Below are 16,582 nucleotides of genomic sequence, written 5' to 3' on the forward strand. Positions count from 1 at the left end.
CATGACCTCCTAGTCTAGATTATAACTCACGATTTAGACCATTCTGTACTCTTCCCTCATAGCCATTGATTACAGTTTCTAATTATATATATTTGTGCGATTATTATACCATAAGCTCTATGAGGACAGAGACCACATCCATCTTGTCAGCCCCTAGAGTCCTCAGACCTAGCATAGTGTGAGAAATAAGCCCACTGACCCAATCAAAGGAGGGACGCAGAGACTCAGAGCACAGTGAAGGGAGGCAAGAGCAGGTGTCTGATGGCAAGGCACACTCGGGCAGTTACAGCAGACAATTTATCTCCTAGTGTGCAATTGCTTCACCTGATTCCTCATTGGCTGAGGACTACAGAGACTACAGACTTACCCGGAAGTAGCCTATGCCCATATAAGGCAAAAAGTACTCTGATTGGAATAAATGTACATTTCTTTAGGTGAGGCAGAGACCTTCAGTCCCTCCTTTGTTCTTTGATGCATGCTCATTGCAAAGCCCATGAAAATAAGTCTGCATGAAAATAAGCCCGCAAATCGGAGAGGGGAAGAATAACCAGGAAGTGGAATGTCCAAGGGTTTGGGACTCCATTATGGGGGAGGGGGGGTTCATATATATTTCCAATAGGTTGTAAACCTACTGTTAACTAGACAGCACAGCTTTTATTTGATATTTCTGAAAATGAATCATCTTCTTTACTTCTCATACATAGTACATGACACATCCTAGGTACTCAACCAAAAACAAAAACAAAAAAAAATTTTTTTTTGATGAGTTAGAGTTATGTTAGACCAGGAGTCAGTACTATAGCCATAGGCAAATCTGACCCACTACCTCTGAGACCTGCAAGCTAAGAATGGTTTTTATATTTTAAATGATTGAAAAAAAATCAAAAGAAGAATGATATAGCTTGACGCACAAAAATTAAATAAAATTCTACTTCCGTGTCCATGAATAAACTTTTATTGGAACATGGCCCTGCATGTTCATTCACGTATTCTCCATGGCCACTTTTGTGCTACAGCGACAGAGTAGTTGTGAAAGAGACCAGATGGCCCACAAAACCAAAAATATTTAACTATCTGGCCCTTCACAGAAAAAATTTGCTGACCCTTGTGTTAAACAATAGTAATTTTGGACTCTGGGGCAGCTTGTGTTCAAAAGCACCTGCAGGTGGCTTTTCTCAATTGTTAACAGTTTGCTTCTGTTGCGGAAACAAATGATCTATTTATTTTGCTTAGTTGGTAGGATTAATTAAAGAGACTTTCCTTTGTCCTTTGTTTTTCTGTTTCTCGATCAACAGACAGAAGCCCCCAAAAGAGATCAGTCATCTGGCATACTCCTTTGCCGGTAGTATGATCATGTAACTGTCCTCTGTCGTCAAATTTCCCAGTTCTTTGGATAATTCATGAGTTCCTTTCCCAAATGAGATAATGAGTTGATAAGTGGTAGCAATGAATTTAAATAGAGTGCCTACATTTTCCCATCACATTTCCTTCAACTCACAAACTGGAAATGGACTAAAAAGTGTTTCCTGTCTTTTTTAAAAGGGACTATTTCCCTTACCAGTTACAAATTCATACTTACCAGAGCAACACTTTAAAATATGCATTACAGGTTTAAGACCATTTCAAAGTGATTTCACAAGAGTACTCACTAGATAACCATTTTAACGGGGACAGATGATGTGTTCATTCCTTTAAATTATTTAATTTAAAAATCTAATCTGTGGGACACCTGGGTGGCTCAGTTACGTGTCCGACATTGGTTCAGGTCATGATCTCACAGTCTGTGAGTTCAAACCCCGCGTGGGGCTCTGTGCTGACAGTTCAGAGCCTGCAGGCTGCTTCAGATTCTGTGTCTCCCTCTCTCTCTGCCCTTACCCTGCTTACACTCTGTCTCTCGCTCTCTCCTTCAAAAATAAATAAACATTAAAACTATATAATCTGTAAAGTAACCACTATATAGTCTCTTGGCTGTGGAATTCAGACATTTTTACTGAGAAATGGACAAAGGGGATCGTACTGAATATAGGTGTTTTTCTTTATGTCATGCTTTTCACTTCTGAAAAGCTGTTTGTGAGTGGAAATATCAAGTTGAAAAATATTCTCAAAATTCCTTCAGAGTAATCCACTTATAAAGTCAGTATTTAATCCTTGATTTATCTCTTCTTTAAGTTCACATTTTCACACAATGGGTCTGTTTAGAGTGGAAGTCCCTTTGTAATGATGAAAAAAAAAAAAAGAAAAATGGCAAAATACTAACATATTACCAGTAAAATATTTTTGACAAAGTTAAGATCTTATTGATAAAGGTATCCCAATTAATAAAATAATATTAAAATATAAAGCTCCTAAATTATCTAAAATAGGTACAGAATATGAAGACAAAATAAATATAATATCTTATTAATAAAAGATGCCTCCAAACACATTAATCATGTATTCCACTGAATAAGCAATTATCTGAAAAAAAAATCAATTACTTGACCCAGTTTAGAAGGTGATATTTCTAGACCTTTACCATACATAGCATTAGAAGATTTCTTCTATACGATGCTTAGCCACTATGAATTATCCCATCATAAAAAATTTGTATCTGATTGGGTTGCACTATTTAAAAAAGCACCTTTATATATAATTATGTATACTTGAGTATATATACATATATAAATACATTTGCATTAATGTAACACAAACATTTCTGCATGTGCTTTAATATGGCTCATATTATCATTATCTAACTGTGACAGGATAGGCATTATGGTATTTATCAATGGTTATCAGGCACTTAACCTAAATTTTTGTAAGCTCAGAAACTATATGGGTAAACATTTTTTTTTTTAATTTTTTTTTCAACATTTATTTATTTTTGGGACAGAGAGAGACAGAGCGTGAACAGGGGAGGGGCAGAGAGAGAGGGAGACACAGAATAGGAAACAGGCTCCAGGCTCTGAGCCATCAGCCCAGAGCCCGACGCGGGGCTCGAACTCACAGACCGCGAGATCGTGACCTGGCTGAAGTCGGACGCTTAACCGACTGCGCCACCCAGGCGCCCCAAGGGGGGAACTTTCTAAGGATTAAACAATGATTTTTAAAAAGTGGTAAGCTTCCCAAAAGAATAGTAAGGGAACTCTATAAGACATGGTAGATGAAGAAATGAATTCAAGTAGCATTTTGCAAGGGCTTTCATAAATAATAGTTTCTCTTGGGGCGCCTGGGTGGCTCGGTCGGTTGAGCATCTGACTTCGGCTCAGGTCATGATCTCGCGGTCTGTGAGTTCAAGCCCCGCGTCGGGCTCTGTGCTGACCGCTCAGAGCCTGGAGCCTGTTTCAGATTCTGTGTCTCCCTCTTTCTCTGACCCTCCCCTGTTCATGCTCTCTCTCTGTCTCAAAAATAAATAAATGTTAAAAAAAAAATAATAGTTTCTCTAAAATATTCTGGCAGGAAGCTAGCAAGTCAGTCAGTGTGACCCTATGACATTTACTCACAGGTAGAGTGAAAATTAACAGAAAATCAAATAGTTTTTCCTCCTATGGACATCATGGGGGAAAAAACCTTAAGAATATTTTAATTTCTAAACCATTCTTTAAAAATAGATGAAAAGAGGCATCAGATTGAGTAACTTAAAGTGCAATGAGTATGCTAGTCTCAATTGGAGGTTTGTTTGTGCAAGTTCTTTATAATGTCTAATTTATTCAAAGAACGTTTATTTTGACCTTATGACCTTCCCAATTTTGGTTTTTAAAATATTTTTTTTTTCATTTTTTTTAAACATTTATTTCTTTTTGAGACAGAGAGAGAGCATGAACAGGGGAGGGTCAGAGAAAGAGGGAGACACAGAATCTGAAACAGGCTCCAGGCTCTGAGCGGTCAGCACAGAGCCCGACGTGGGGCTCGAACCCACAGACCAAGAGATCATGACCTGAGCGGAAGTCGGACACTTAACCGACTGAGCCACCCAGGCGCCCCTAAAATATTTTGATTTTATGAAATAATGGGAAGAACAGATAGATGGTTTATTTATACTTATTTTTAAGCCTTTACTTTGCAGAATAAAAAACTTGTTAAGGCCATGTTAGTTACCAAAAATTCCTTGCAATTTTTACCAGTCCATGAAATAATGTCTGGGAACCAGTGATCTAGACTGATAAGACAGATTTACAATAAAATATTAAGTAATTAAAATATTCCTAGGGGTTCCTGGGTGGCTTAGCTGGTTGAGTGTCTGACTCTTGGTTTCAGCTCAGGTCATGATCTTGCAGTTCCTGAGTTCAAGCCCCAAGTCAGGCTCCGTGTTGCCAGTGCAGAGCATGCCTGAGATTCTATCTCCCTCTCTCTCTGCTCCTCTCCTGCTTGTACTTTCTCTCTCTCTCAAAATAAATAAATAAAACTTAAAAAAAATTATAAAAAAAATTCCTAGAATAGTATTCTGGTTAATTAGATTTTCACATTGTAAGTTAACCTTTTTGTTTCGGCCTTACTCCTTCAACTCAATTTGACATGGATTTATTAAAAGCCTTAGTTAGGCCAGGCATCAACCCAAGTGATGCTGATAAAAAGATGTACAAGCATGGCCTTTGATCTTGGAGAACAGATCAGATTAGTGCAAGAGACAGAAAAAGAAATATTTAAAAAATATATTTATATATTTTGAGAGAGAGATTGTACATGCTCCTATGCCCTCAAGTCTGGGGTGGGGGGCGGGTGGGAGACAGGTTGAAAGAGAATCCCAAGCAAGCTCCAAGCTGTGAATGTGAAAACCCACCTGGGGCTCCAACCTACCATGAGATCATGACCTGAGCTGAAATCAAGAGTCGGTCGCTTAACCAACTGAAAGAAACATTTAAGTCCTGCTTTCAACTTGACACTTGGAATTGAGACGTACGTATGTGGTAGAGAAATAATCATGTCAGGAAAGGGGGTAAAATCTGAAGTCTTCACCAAGAAGGCAATGCTTCTGTTAGGTTTTGATGGATATCTGAGAAGCCTCCAGGAGAGCGTAGAAGGGAAGGCTATTCTACACAAAGGGAACCACGTGCCCAAAGGCACTGAGGCTTGAAAGAACAGGATCATTGATATTGATAGAGGAGTCATTTCAAGTGTCAAAGGAAGGAGTGGCCAGAGAAGAAATCTGAGAGGTAGCTTGGAGTCGGATTATAAAGGGAGACGTCTGTTTTGCTGAGATGCTTGGACTATATTCAGTATGAGCCTAGAGAATCTTGGAAGGATTTTAAGCAGGAAAGAATTAGAAATCTAAAAATGTATTAGTATCTCCTTTCCGCCTCAATAGATAGAATATACTGAACAAAATTAAATCTTTCACTGATGATTGAAGGTTGTTCAGTGAAATTCTCAATGAATATCAGTTCTCATTTTACAAAGAAACGTTGAAAGTATGAAAGATGGAGGGCATGGGCCTCCTCTATAGGGTCTCTATAGAGACCCAGGAAATATTTCTTGAAGTTTCTTTATAAAATCAAATTACCATGAATTTATTTTCTCTTAATTTGCTTCATTCTTGTTAATATTAATAAAGGGCTGGGGGAAGAGATTTTTGTCGACAGCTTCTAGGAATCGGAATTTTCTTCATTTTACTGCGGAAAATCACTGGTTAATAGATGGTATCCACAAAAGTGCTAAGTGAAGGGTAAAGTTTTGCCACTTTTGGGTAGATTTTGGAGATTCTGTCTCTGCACAGTGGAGATATATTCATTTTTTTAAATGTTTATTTATTTTGAGGGAGAGAGAGACAGAGTGCAAGCAGGGGAGGGGCAGAGAGAGAGAGGGAGACACCGAATCCAAAGCAGCCAGGCTCCGAGCTGTCAGCACAGAGCCCCTTGTGGGGCTTGAACTCAAGAACTTCGAGATCATGACCTGAGCCGAAGTTGGAAGCTTAACCGACTGAGCCACCCAAGTGCCAGGAGAGATATTCATTTTTCCCTCTATTCTTTACTTAACACCTAATAGTTACTATATAAGTGTACAGTGAACTGAAAAGAATTTACAATATAAATGATAACAATTTTCCTAAGGAAAACTAATTATTGGCACTTCACTAGTAGTTCTTTGACGTGGTTTACTTTTGTGTATGAGCAGGGAGAATAAATCATCATAATGTATTTCACCCTCTAAAAGAGTTTTGAAAAGATCTCTATACAAGGATGTTAAAAAGCTTTAGTCATATTGGCACATTGGTAGAATATTTTATTTTTTATTTTTAAAAGTAATCTCTACACCCAGTGTGGGGCTCAAACTCACAACCCCCAAGATAAAGAGTTGCATGCTCTACTGACCGAGTGAGCCAGCTAGGCACTTCTGGGACTCTTTCTCTTTAAAGAATGGGGATCTAGCTTAAGGATGAGAAATAAAGGCATGGGATAAAGTCCCTCTGAAGGGGAAAGTGCACATTGTAAATTTCTCCAGGAGATAAAGTCTGTCTGAAGGGGAAAGTACAAATAGTAAATTTCTTCAGGGACTGGTTTAGTAACACTGAACAAATGACCTGCATATTGGAAACTCTTGGTTTGCAGATTTTCTAAATTTTTCCTTGATGTGAAATATTAATGGTGCTATTAGGAGTAGGAGTTTCGATGTATGAGCTAAAAAGTGATAAACAATCTTACTGTGGGCAAGTGTGAAATAATAATAATAATAATAATAATATAAAATAGAAAAAATAATATAAATTATGTTTGTCAGGTGATGATCTCAGCATGGTTGGTTAAGTGTAGGGAATAGAATTTAGAGGTTACTACAGATGGGCTTCCGGAATTATGAGCTCAAATGCCAGTGTAATAGAACAATCTGGACATCATAAAACAGATGTTTTACAAAGAACTTGAAAATATCACCTAGATCTTGAACAAAACCTACTACTGTGTACACATCTGATATACTAGATGTTTTTATTTCCGGAAGATCATACTAGATATTAGAGTATAGAATATTCTTAGTCTACTTATATTCTAATAGAATATCAGAACCCAGAAGAAATCTCAAAACTTGACAGTAGTAAATCAAGAGAAAACTGGTATTACTTTACCTTGAGTATGGCAAAACAAACAAACAAAAAACCCTAACCACCAAAACCCAAAATGGAATAGGCTGAAAACAGGGATTTAGTTATAGACACTTAAGAAGAGATTTATAGAAGCATCTATGAAGGCCATATAAATACAACCCAGATATTTCCTTGTCTCTTGCCCCTACTAGAAACACCTAAATTACCTAAGGCGTTTTCCCTTTTCTGACTGTCCGATATTTATGGGTATGTAAGATTTTTGAGCTGAACTCACATTAAAGTCCTTTGGACCACCAATGGTTATTTCCCCCTTTCTGGCACTAAACTCCCTTTCCAGGGTACTGCTGAGTGCTGCCATTTTCTAGGCACCACTGGGCTACCACTGCAAATGCACTAAATAAATATCCTGAGGTCCAAAGGCTCTCAAAGTTCATTGGCAAAGAGGCCAGGACCCTTAACCGTTTCCCCCTCACATTCTTAGATGGGTACCAAAGCACTAACTGTACCCAGTTTTAGTAGTTACAACTCTTTGGGTTCTTACAGCTCTGGTGGGAAACTGGGGACATCATAACCCCCTAGGCTGTCGTAGAATTTCTCCTCTCCTGGGTGAGGTCTTGCTGCAGCGTCTACCTTCCGGTGCCAGACTCCTTATCCCTCAAGGAATAGCCTTCTGGTGCCCGCTTCGGTCAACCTGGGCTCTCCCTGTGATCTAGCAAGGGCGGGGGCGGGGGAAGGGGGGCGCGGACGCCTTCAACTTTTGAAGCTGGCGGGAGAGGAACCATCTCTGGTGTAGTCTTTTCAGAAGAGCACCTTCGCTTTCGTGGCAAACGCCGAGACAACACAGAGGACGTGAATGAAGCGGAACTTTTAATGCAAGTGATTTAGTTTGTTTAAATGAACGATTGTGAGATAACGACACCTCCAGGTTTGCAGATATCTTTACGAAAGCTCCTCGGGGTAGCGAAATGCCAGTAGAATCGACGGTGAAAGTAGAGTGGGCAGTGAATGAAAACTTGAGTGAAGCTCCGGAGGAGTTAGTACCAGAAGTTCAGGTATTCTAACTCATTCTCACTACTCCATTCACTAGACCACAGGACTCTGAGGATGAGCAGGATCCCAGCTCAGGATAGATTACTCGAGAAGATTTTGAATGTTTCTCGTCTCCCTTTCTCGCTTTGCCCAATACAGGCTGTGAGTCTGTCCACGACCCCTACCACCATTTAAAGGGAAAGGCGCTTAGAAGGCAAAGTAGGGAGGACTTTGCGGCTGTATTTCTCAAACCCGTGAAGAGAGAGCGAGAATGGGCAAGGGGCGTGCAGACTAACTCCTTCCTTGCCCAATCAGGTGCACAGGAAGATGTCCTTTTACCAATAAAAATAAAGTTCGCTTTCCGGAGGCGGGAGGGTGAGCCTTGACTGCCAGTTCTCCAAAGCAACGATCGAGTAGGAGACAGAGAGTGATTAGACGTAGGACCAACCCGGGAAAAGGGGCGGGGTGGGGGCGGGAGCCACTCTGAGCGGCGGCTGGGCTGGCCAGTGGAGTGCGAGGATTGCTGTTCCTGTTGTAGTGTTTCTCGCCAATCAGGGAGGCGAGGGAGTAGGCGGGGCGGGGAAGGGGTGGGAAGAGCTCGCAGCACCGCCGGGCGTCCGTCGGGCTCAGGGGGAGAGAGAGAGAAATCCGGTTAAAATCAGAGTCGGAGGTTTAACCACAGATCGGTTCCGATCGGATTATTCCTTAAAGGGGACGCGCCATTGTCAAGAGAACGGAGCCCGGGGCCCGAGGGCGGGGACCGGCGGCGCCCGAGGAGCGAGGCAGCTGCACTTGGACTGGGGACGGGTAGGTGTCGCCTGGGGAAAGACGCTTCATTTCACTTTCTCTTCCAGCCCCAGGGGCAGGCGCCGGGATGCCCACCGCCCGGCGGCCGCAGCCCTGGCAGGAGACGAGGTCGCCGGCCCTCGCCCGGCTGCCCTTCCTGATGAGAGCCGAGGGGGAGGCGGGCCAGGATGGCTGGCAGGCTGCGGCGCCCGGGCAAAGACTCATAACGGACGGTAAACGGCGGCGCAGCCCCCGCCTCAACCGAAAACCCGCCGGAGCGGCAGCGGGTCCTCGGGGAGCGCCGCGCGCCTGGCTCCCCCGCGCGCCCGGCTCCCGTCGCGCGCGCCGCTTCCTCGCGCGCCCCCTGCCCCTGGCGCGCCCGCCTCCCCTCGCGCGCCCCCTGCCCCTCGCGCGCCCGCCTTCCCTCTCGCGCCCCGTTTCCCTCGCGCGCCCGGCTCCCCTTCGCGCGCGCGGCTCTCCTCGCGCGCGCCGCCGGCTCGCCGACTCGCGGGAGCCGCCCCGCGGGGAGGAAGGCGGCGGCGGCCAGGCGGAGGGAGGCCGGCAGCCACGGCTTCGCCGCCCGGGCCGTGAAGGGAGGGCTGAGGAGCAAACTTGGCGCGGCAGCTGGCGGCCCCGGGCGGGAAGAGGCGCTGCGGACCCTTGGAGCGCGCGGAGTCGCCCGCCCGGCCCAGCATTGTCCCTCTTTTCCTCTGCTCTCGTTTCTCCGCCCACTGCTCGCGGTCGCACCCCCAGACCCGCAGCCTGCCGGAGCCGGAGTCGGCCCCACGGACGCCGCAGCCCCGGCTCGCGCGCCGCCCGGGCCTGATGAGCTTCTCTGCTGCTCTCGGTATCCGCACCCGCGCGGGCTGCCTGGGCGCTGAGCTCTTCTTGCAACTTTTCTTTGGCGGGGGATGGAAGTTGTGCCTTCCGGGCAGCAGGTTCTTTGGTCAGCGACTCTATTCTCCTTTCTGGAGAGGATGATTTCTAGGGCGAGATGGTTCTTGATTGCCGTCGGTTTTTCCTCCTATCCCAGTTTCGTTCTCCGGCACCGAAAATCACTTGTCTCTTGGACTGGCAGTTATACGGGAGCATTAACCTCTCTCAGGCCAAGATAATAGGGGGAAAAAAAGAGAGCTATGTTGATGAGGGGTAACAGGTCTACGTAGAACTGAATTTGCCTTAACCTTTGAACTGAGGAAAGTTACCTCGATTTACTGGCGGAGGTTCTTTTGGAAGGGGGGAAGAACAACCCACGTAACAAAACCAACCATTAGGTTGCTAGGGTCTATAAGATTAGGAAAAAAAATACTTTTTGTAAAGAAATGAAGTTGGTTTTGTAGTGTTCTGACTAGCAGGTATCAACCGTACAGTTAATTTCTTCTACAGAACTCCTATGCCTTATAATTAGTAACAGCAACTTTTACTATTGATAAAACAAGTATGAGATTTTTTTTTCCATCCTGAGCATTATTGCTGTGCTATCCTTGTCAATACTTGCTAAAGAAATCATTTAGAAACAGCACATCCCTTGTTAGAGACCTTATTTAGAAAAGAAATGTTTTCATAAGCATTCATTTTTGACAGTTTCTTCTTGAGCAATACTTTTGTAGAGAACTTGCATGTGCAAGTTACAAGCCTATAAACAAAGTAGCAGTGGGTGTGTTATTCTGTAGTCTTTTTTTTTTTTTTTTTTTTTTTTTTGCTACTCTATCAAAAATAGCATTCCATCCCGTCTTTTCTTCCATTCTGAGTTATTTTGTAAAAATTGCTTCTCTGGAAGAGTGAATTTTGTTGGAACGCCTGGCCCAGTGATTTTTTTTTTTTTTTTTTTTAAATGCAGTACTAACAACTTCCCAAAGTGTTCCTTGATGAACTCACTGTCTAGTAACTTTCTGACTGGTGTGGAGCATTATTTCACAGTCTTGGCAATAACAAGAAAGGAGAAATTATACTCGGGAAACTGAAAGCCAATTTCAGATAATAATGTTTGAGAAGTACTTTATTCTTCCCACAGAATTTAGGAACTGCAGACAGACACAAAAAAACATGTTCTTTTGTAGTAATCTTGATAGTATCTAGCATTGTTACACCTATATTCCTCTCCTCCCTCCCCTTTGATCCTCTTCTGTGATAATGATGTCAAGCTTGCAGCCATAGTCTTCCTTTCCATCTCATAATGTAGTAAGTAGAAGATTAAAACAAGTTTCCAAATTTCTTAGTTTACTTCCAGTTTAAACAATAGAGGAGAGAATCTGAACTTTCAGAAAGAATTATCTTTGAAATACCTAGGCTCTGCTTCTTGGAAAACATTTTTCCTGTGTGCTTTTTGTATTGTTTTAAACACATTGTCTTCCATATACACAGTGCCAAGATATTTCTTGAGTTTGTGAACTGTCCCTTGAGATCCTTGGGAACTAGGACTGTCCTTCATTTCTGTGCAAATTCACTGTGTCACAATAAATGTGTTGTCTTAGGACTTTGTGACAAAGAGATAATGTTCTGTAAAGGCTGCTTCAGAGACTTATTTTTTTTTTTTTAATAAGCACCTTTGTGAACAAGTTATACCAAAGCACAGCAATTAGTTCAGTGTCTAGGGGAAGCATCTAGGATGCTTTTAGTTCTTTGTACAAAAAATGTGATTTAATTGTTTACAATACCTGTTCCACAGACGTCTTTTGTGATAGTGATAGCTAATTGTCACAATTATTAGAACTAGGTTTAACTTGTCAGTGATATCTGTTGAGTATCCATTTATTTAAGGAATATTATGGAAAGATAAAGTAGAAATGGATGACGGTCATTGCTCTCAAAGGTATACAGTTTAATGGGAAGATGCAAAATTATTATCCATAGGAAAAAGACAGTGTATATCTCAACACAGTAACAGGTGCAAAGTGACTGTGACATAGGACTCGTGCCCAAATGGTAAAGGAATAGTGGTATAGAAGAAATCTAGGTGAGATGGGAAAATTTTCATTGCTTTATACAGCAGGTTTTATAGTTTTAAAGAAATTTTAAAAGATAAAATATGTTTGGGGGTTGGCTGGGTGTATGTTCTCTACTTGAACTATTTTTATCTGTAAAATATTTTTTTGGGGCAGAGCATGTGCTCTGAATTTCAACTGTTGTTACCTCGCTAGAGGGATCATCCATCTAACCCAGCTCAAATGTCACCTTGTCTGCACGCTCTTCTGTTCTCCTAATCGTAAGCGATTGCTCTTTCCTCTTGCTCTGATAAAACCTTTTACAGCACAAGCCATGCTCTGACTTAGGTGTGGTTATGTTTGTATTTTCTTCATTAGATTGTAGACTTTGGTAAAAAACCATTAACAAACGTTGGAGGTCCTCCCTCTTTTTTCTTTTTCCTTTTTAATGGTTGCTTAACATACTGGAGCATTTTTTTTGTTATCCCACCAGTATTCTGAAAAAACCCTAAGCTTTAAAGAAGTTCAAATTGTTTTTATTTGGAGAAAGTGTATATGTGTGTTTAGAGGTAGAACCATATTCCCCTTATGACCAATATGGTGATACATATGCTGTCGTAAAACATTGATACAAAAGAAATGTAGAGTTTGGGAATTAAAAATGCCCCCCATACGCTTCCATGATCACATTATAACTACTGGTAATGGTTTGGTGTTTATTCTTCCAGTTCTTCCCCCTTCTTTTATTACCTTCTGGTAGGACTTGCCTTAAACCATCATATTTGAAAGTTTTAATTAGTAAGTTGTGTTTATTGGGAATGGAGAAAGATAATCAGTTCTTACACACTTATTACCCAGTTCTCTGGGCTCAGTTATGTTTTTTCTACTTTTTCTTGAGATACAGGGCTACCACTAGTGTGTGTTCAAAACATTTCAAAAACTGGTCAAAACCTGTGTGGCTGAACAGTTTACCTGCCTTTACCCAAAAATACTTTTTGGAGTACAGGGGCGCCTGGGTGGCTCAGTTGGTTAAGCGGCCAACTTTGGCTCAGGTCATGACAACTTTGGCCCAGGCCATTATCTCGAGGTTGGTGGGTTCGAGCCCCACGTCGGGCTCTGTGCTGACAGCTCGGAGCCTGGAGCTTGCTTCGGATTCTGTGTCTCCCTCTCTCTCTGCCCCTCCCCCACTCATGTTCTGTTTCTGTCTCTCAAAAAATGAATAAATACGTTAAATAAAATAAAATATGTTTGGAGTACATACTTCTAAACTTAATCTCTTCTCATTTCTTGATTCTTTGAATCTCTAGAGAGCATTAAAAATTGCTTTGAGATTGCCAACAGGCACTCCTCATAATAGCCCAAGGAGGAATGTGGGAAGACATTTCTTCATTATCAAATCACAGACACAGGTTGTATTCAAACCTTATGTTGCTCCTTATAAAAAGGGAGCTACAGGGGCACCTGGGTGGCTCAGTGGGTTAAGGGTCTGACTCTTGATTTCGGATCAGGTCGTGATCTCATGGTTTGTGGGTTCGGGTCCCACATCCGGCTCTAGAGCAGAGCCTGCTTGGGATTCTCTCCCTCTCTGTCTCTCTGCCCTCCCCCCACAATAAATAAATAACTTTGAAAAAAAAAAAAGGAGCTACAATTTGGGCTGATGAATTGGGTGATAAGATTCTGTTGTCTTAGGCGATTCTTTAAGCTAGCCTACGGGGAAGATGGTTTTCCAAAGGTTCCTTAATAGAAAACCCAGCTGTAAGCAGTCAGTTGGCCTAATCAACTGAGAAATCTCCATTCATTCAGCAGATTTTTATTGAGACTTGCACCTACTCTGTGTACTTGCCTAGCATTGAAGATAAAATTAAGTCTGTTTCTACCAAAATTGTGAGCTTCTCTGTGTAGGATCCTTAAATAGGCAGAGTGGTACCTGAGGATTAAAACTAGTGTAAACAAAGGGCACACCCAGGTGAATTTATTATTCACTCTGGTTTATTTTTCCGCATAGCTTCTTCCAAAGTACGCTAGCAAACAAATCTGGTCTTCCGCAGGGTGCTGGGGGCCGTGGAGACTGTTAAAATAAATAAATCTATGAGCTCTAGAATTTTTTTTATTAAAAAAATTTTTTTTAATGTTTATGCTTGAGAGACAGAGAGGGAGAACACATGAGCGAGAGAGCAGGGGAGGGGCAGAGAGAGAGAGAGGGAGACGAAGAATCCGAAGCAGACTCCAGGTTCTGAGCTGTCAGCATAGAGTCCCACGCAGGGCTTGAACTCACAAACTGAGATCGTGATCTGAGCTAAAGTCGGGCCTTAACCGGCTGAGCCACCCACGAGCCCCTATCTTTTAAAGATTATTTTGAGTGACCATTTTTGATCAGACCTAAGACACTTTGATGCTGCTGCTTTCTTGATGTTTCTAGGAGATAAAATTTTCACCAACTACATCCTGTTGTTGGGTGACAGCAATTGTAAGATACACCTCTATTTCAGAGCATCCATACTTGAGAGAGGTTGAAGTGTTGTGTTTTGATCGTTTTATTTATTAAAGGGTGTCGGAGTTGATGAGAAAGGGATATTAGTTTGTTCACTCACTGTAATGCACCCTCACTTTTTAGGTCATAAAGTATTCACACGTATGCTCTGTTGCCTGAATGAACTTTAACATAATATTTCAACTTCTCAGGATTCCTTGTTTTGTTCTGTTTTGAGTTTTGTTATATCTCTATTTCATGGTAAAATTCAGATGTGATGTAATTTAGTTCCAATATTAAAGAATGCTAGAATATGGATAATTTAAATACAATTTTCAGTTTTGTTTCTTCATTTAAAAATTTAAGATGGATTATGCTGTCTGTAATACTGGTTAAAAAAACACCACTTTATTTTTATTTTTTTTTTTAATGTTTTTATTTATTTATTTATTAAAAAAATTTTTTTTTCAACGTTTTTTATTTATTTTTGGGACAGAGAGAGACAGAGCATGAACGGGCGAGGGGCAGAGAGAGAGAGGGAGACACAGAATCGGAAACAGGCTCCAGGCTCCGAGCCATCAGCCCAGAGCCTGACGCGGGGCTCGAACTCACGGACCGCGAGATCGTGACCTGGCTGAAGTCGGACGCTTAACCGACTGCGCCACCCAGGCGCCCTGTTTTTATTTATTTTTGAGACAGAGAGAAACAGAGCACGAGCAGGGCAGGGGCAGAGAGAGAGGGAGACACAGAATCTGAAGCAGGCTCCAGGCTCTGAGCAGTCAGCAAGAGCCTGACGTGGGGCTTGAACTCACAGACTGTGAGATCATGACCCGAGCTGAAGTCGGACGCCCAACCATCCGAGCCACCCACGCGCCCCCAAAAAACACCACTTTAGTGGTTCCGTGTTTCACGTGTCTTGGGCGCTCATGAGCACATAATGATTTATTTGCAGAAGAACCTCCAGCCATTAGTTTCCTGAGGCAGCAGCATTGAGACCACCGTATTTCATTCATTTGTTGGTGAAACTGTTCCTTTCTAAATCATGTCTGGTTGGGGATTGATTTGCTTATTGCTTTACTGTTAGCTGTATCTCTTTACTCTCATTATACCTGCTTCTCGTACTTTCCTTGCCTTTCTAATTTGATATTTTTAGTGTGCTGTAAGAGTAGAATCTGCAGCTACACTCGTTGAATGGTGGATAAAGATGATAGAAGGTTCTGAGTAAGGAGCCAGAGGAGCCGGTCCTTTAGTGCTAGGACCTTGTTCTGTTGGCTTTTACTGCTTAGATGACTCTCACTTCTTCCCTGGTTTTGGACTCTGTTTCAGGTAGATGATGTTTCTGGATAGCGGGTTGTGTAACAGGATGGGATTATTACCTTGTGGAGGTTTAGCTTCCCCTGAATAATAGACCTCTTAAAATTCTGTCTTACTAAATCAAGTGGATGGTGAGTAATTAGTTAAGTGGATGGAAAAGAGGAAAAGAATTCTTTCTTAGATGTCTTGATATTCTACTTGTTCCGCATCATGATCCCCAAGCTTGTACATCAGGATACTTGAATGCATGGGATATCGTTTGTTGCAATTCAGAACCTAATGTAATTCCAAGAGCAGAAATTAGAGGCCTTCAAGAACCATGAGGCTGCATGCAAAATAGCCACCTTTGCCTGTTACCAGGATATTTATATGTCACCAGGATCTTTTGTTAATCTATTTTCTTTTAGGTAAAATTGTCTTTGGAGGTGTCCTTTTTGATGTTTGTGTCAATGATAACTTAGACTCTGTCTTGTATTTAATATTCCTGGCAATATTGAAACTTTAGTATACTTTCAGTAAATATTGGTTAGAGTTTTAGTCATATATTTCTTTCTGGTTGCTTCATTTTTTCCTGTTGTAGAATTCGTGGAGTTAGTGTTTTCAGAACTGGAATGTCTTTGGGAATGCTCTGATACAACCCTTACATTTTGTAGATGACAGTGAGATTGTGACTTGTTTAAACTGCAAGTTTAGATAGAATAGAGTTCTTTTCAATTCTCAGTCCAGTGTTTTTCCTGTTCTTGTATGCGCTTCCCTAAGTAAAACCTTCAAGGGACAGATAGAATCTTAGACTTTTGTAGCCTCTATTAGTAGAGATCTGCCAGTTTTCCTGTCACACCCCAGCAGTATAAATAATTGTGTCTGCATTCCCAGTATGTCCGTTTGCTGTAAACTACATACCACATATATTGTACATTGTAAGACCCTAACAAAAATGAGATAACGTTGAAAAACATTGTAGAACAATTTAAAATGTATGATTTTTATGTTTTCGATACATTTAAAATATTAGTAATCTTAAAGATAAGTATGATTGAAGACTGT

At 41.7% G+C, this 16,582-nt stretch overlaps 1 protein-coding gene across 2 annotated transcripts in view; it reads left to right on the forward strand.

Moving 5' to 3' along the window:
- Positions 1-8,605: 8,605 nt before the first annotated feature.
- Positions 8,606-16,582, forward strand: part of FRYL (FRY like transcription coactivator) — a 272,435-nt gene continuing 264,458 nt past the window's right edge. For both annotated transcript variants that reach the window (XM_019829525.3, XM_019829524.3), the window contains exon 1: positions 8,606-8,851. The gene's annotated coding sequence lies outside the window, so the exon portion shown is untranslated. The remainder of the gene's footprint in view (positions 8,852-16,582) is intronic.

Source organism: Felis catus, chromosome B1 (assembly GCF_018350175.1).
Source record: "Felis catus isolate Fca126 chromosome B1, F.catus_Fca126_mat1.0, whole genome shotgun sequence".
In the NCBI taxonomy this organism is placed as follows: Eukaryota; Metazoa; Chordata; class Mammalia; order Carnivora; family Felidae; genus Felis; species Felis catus.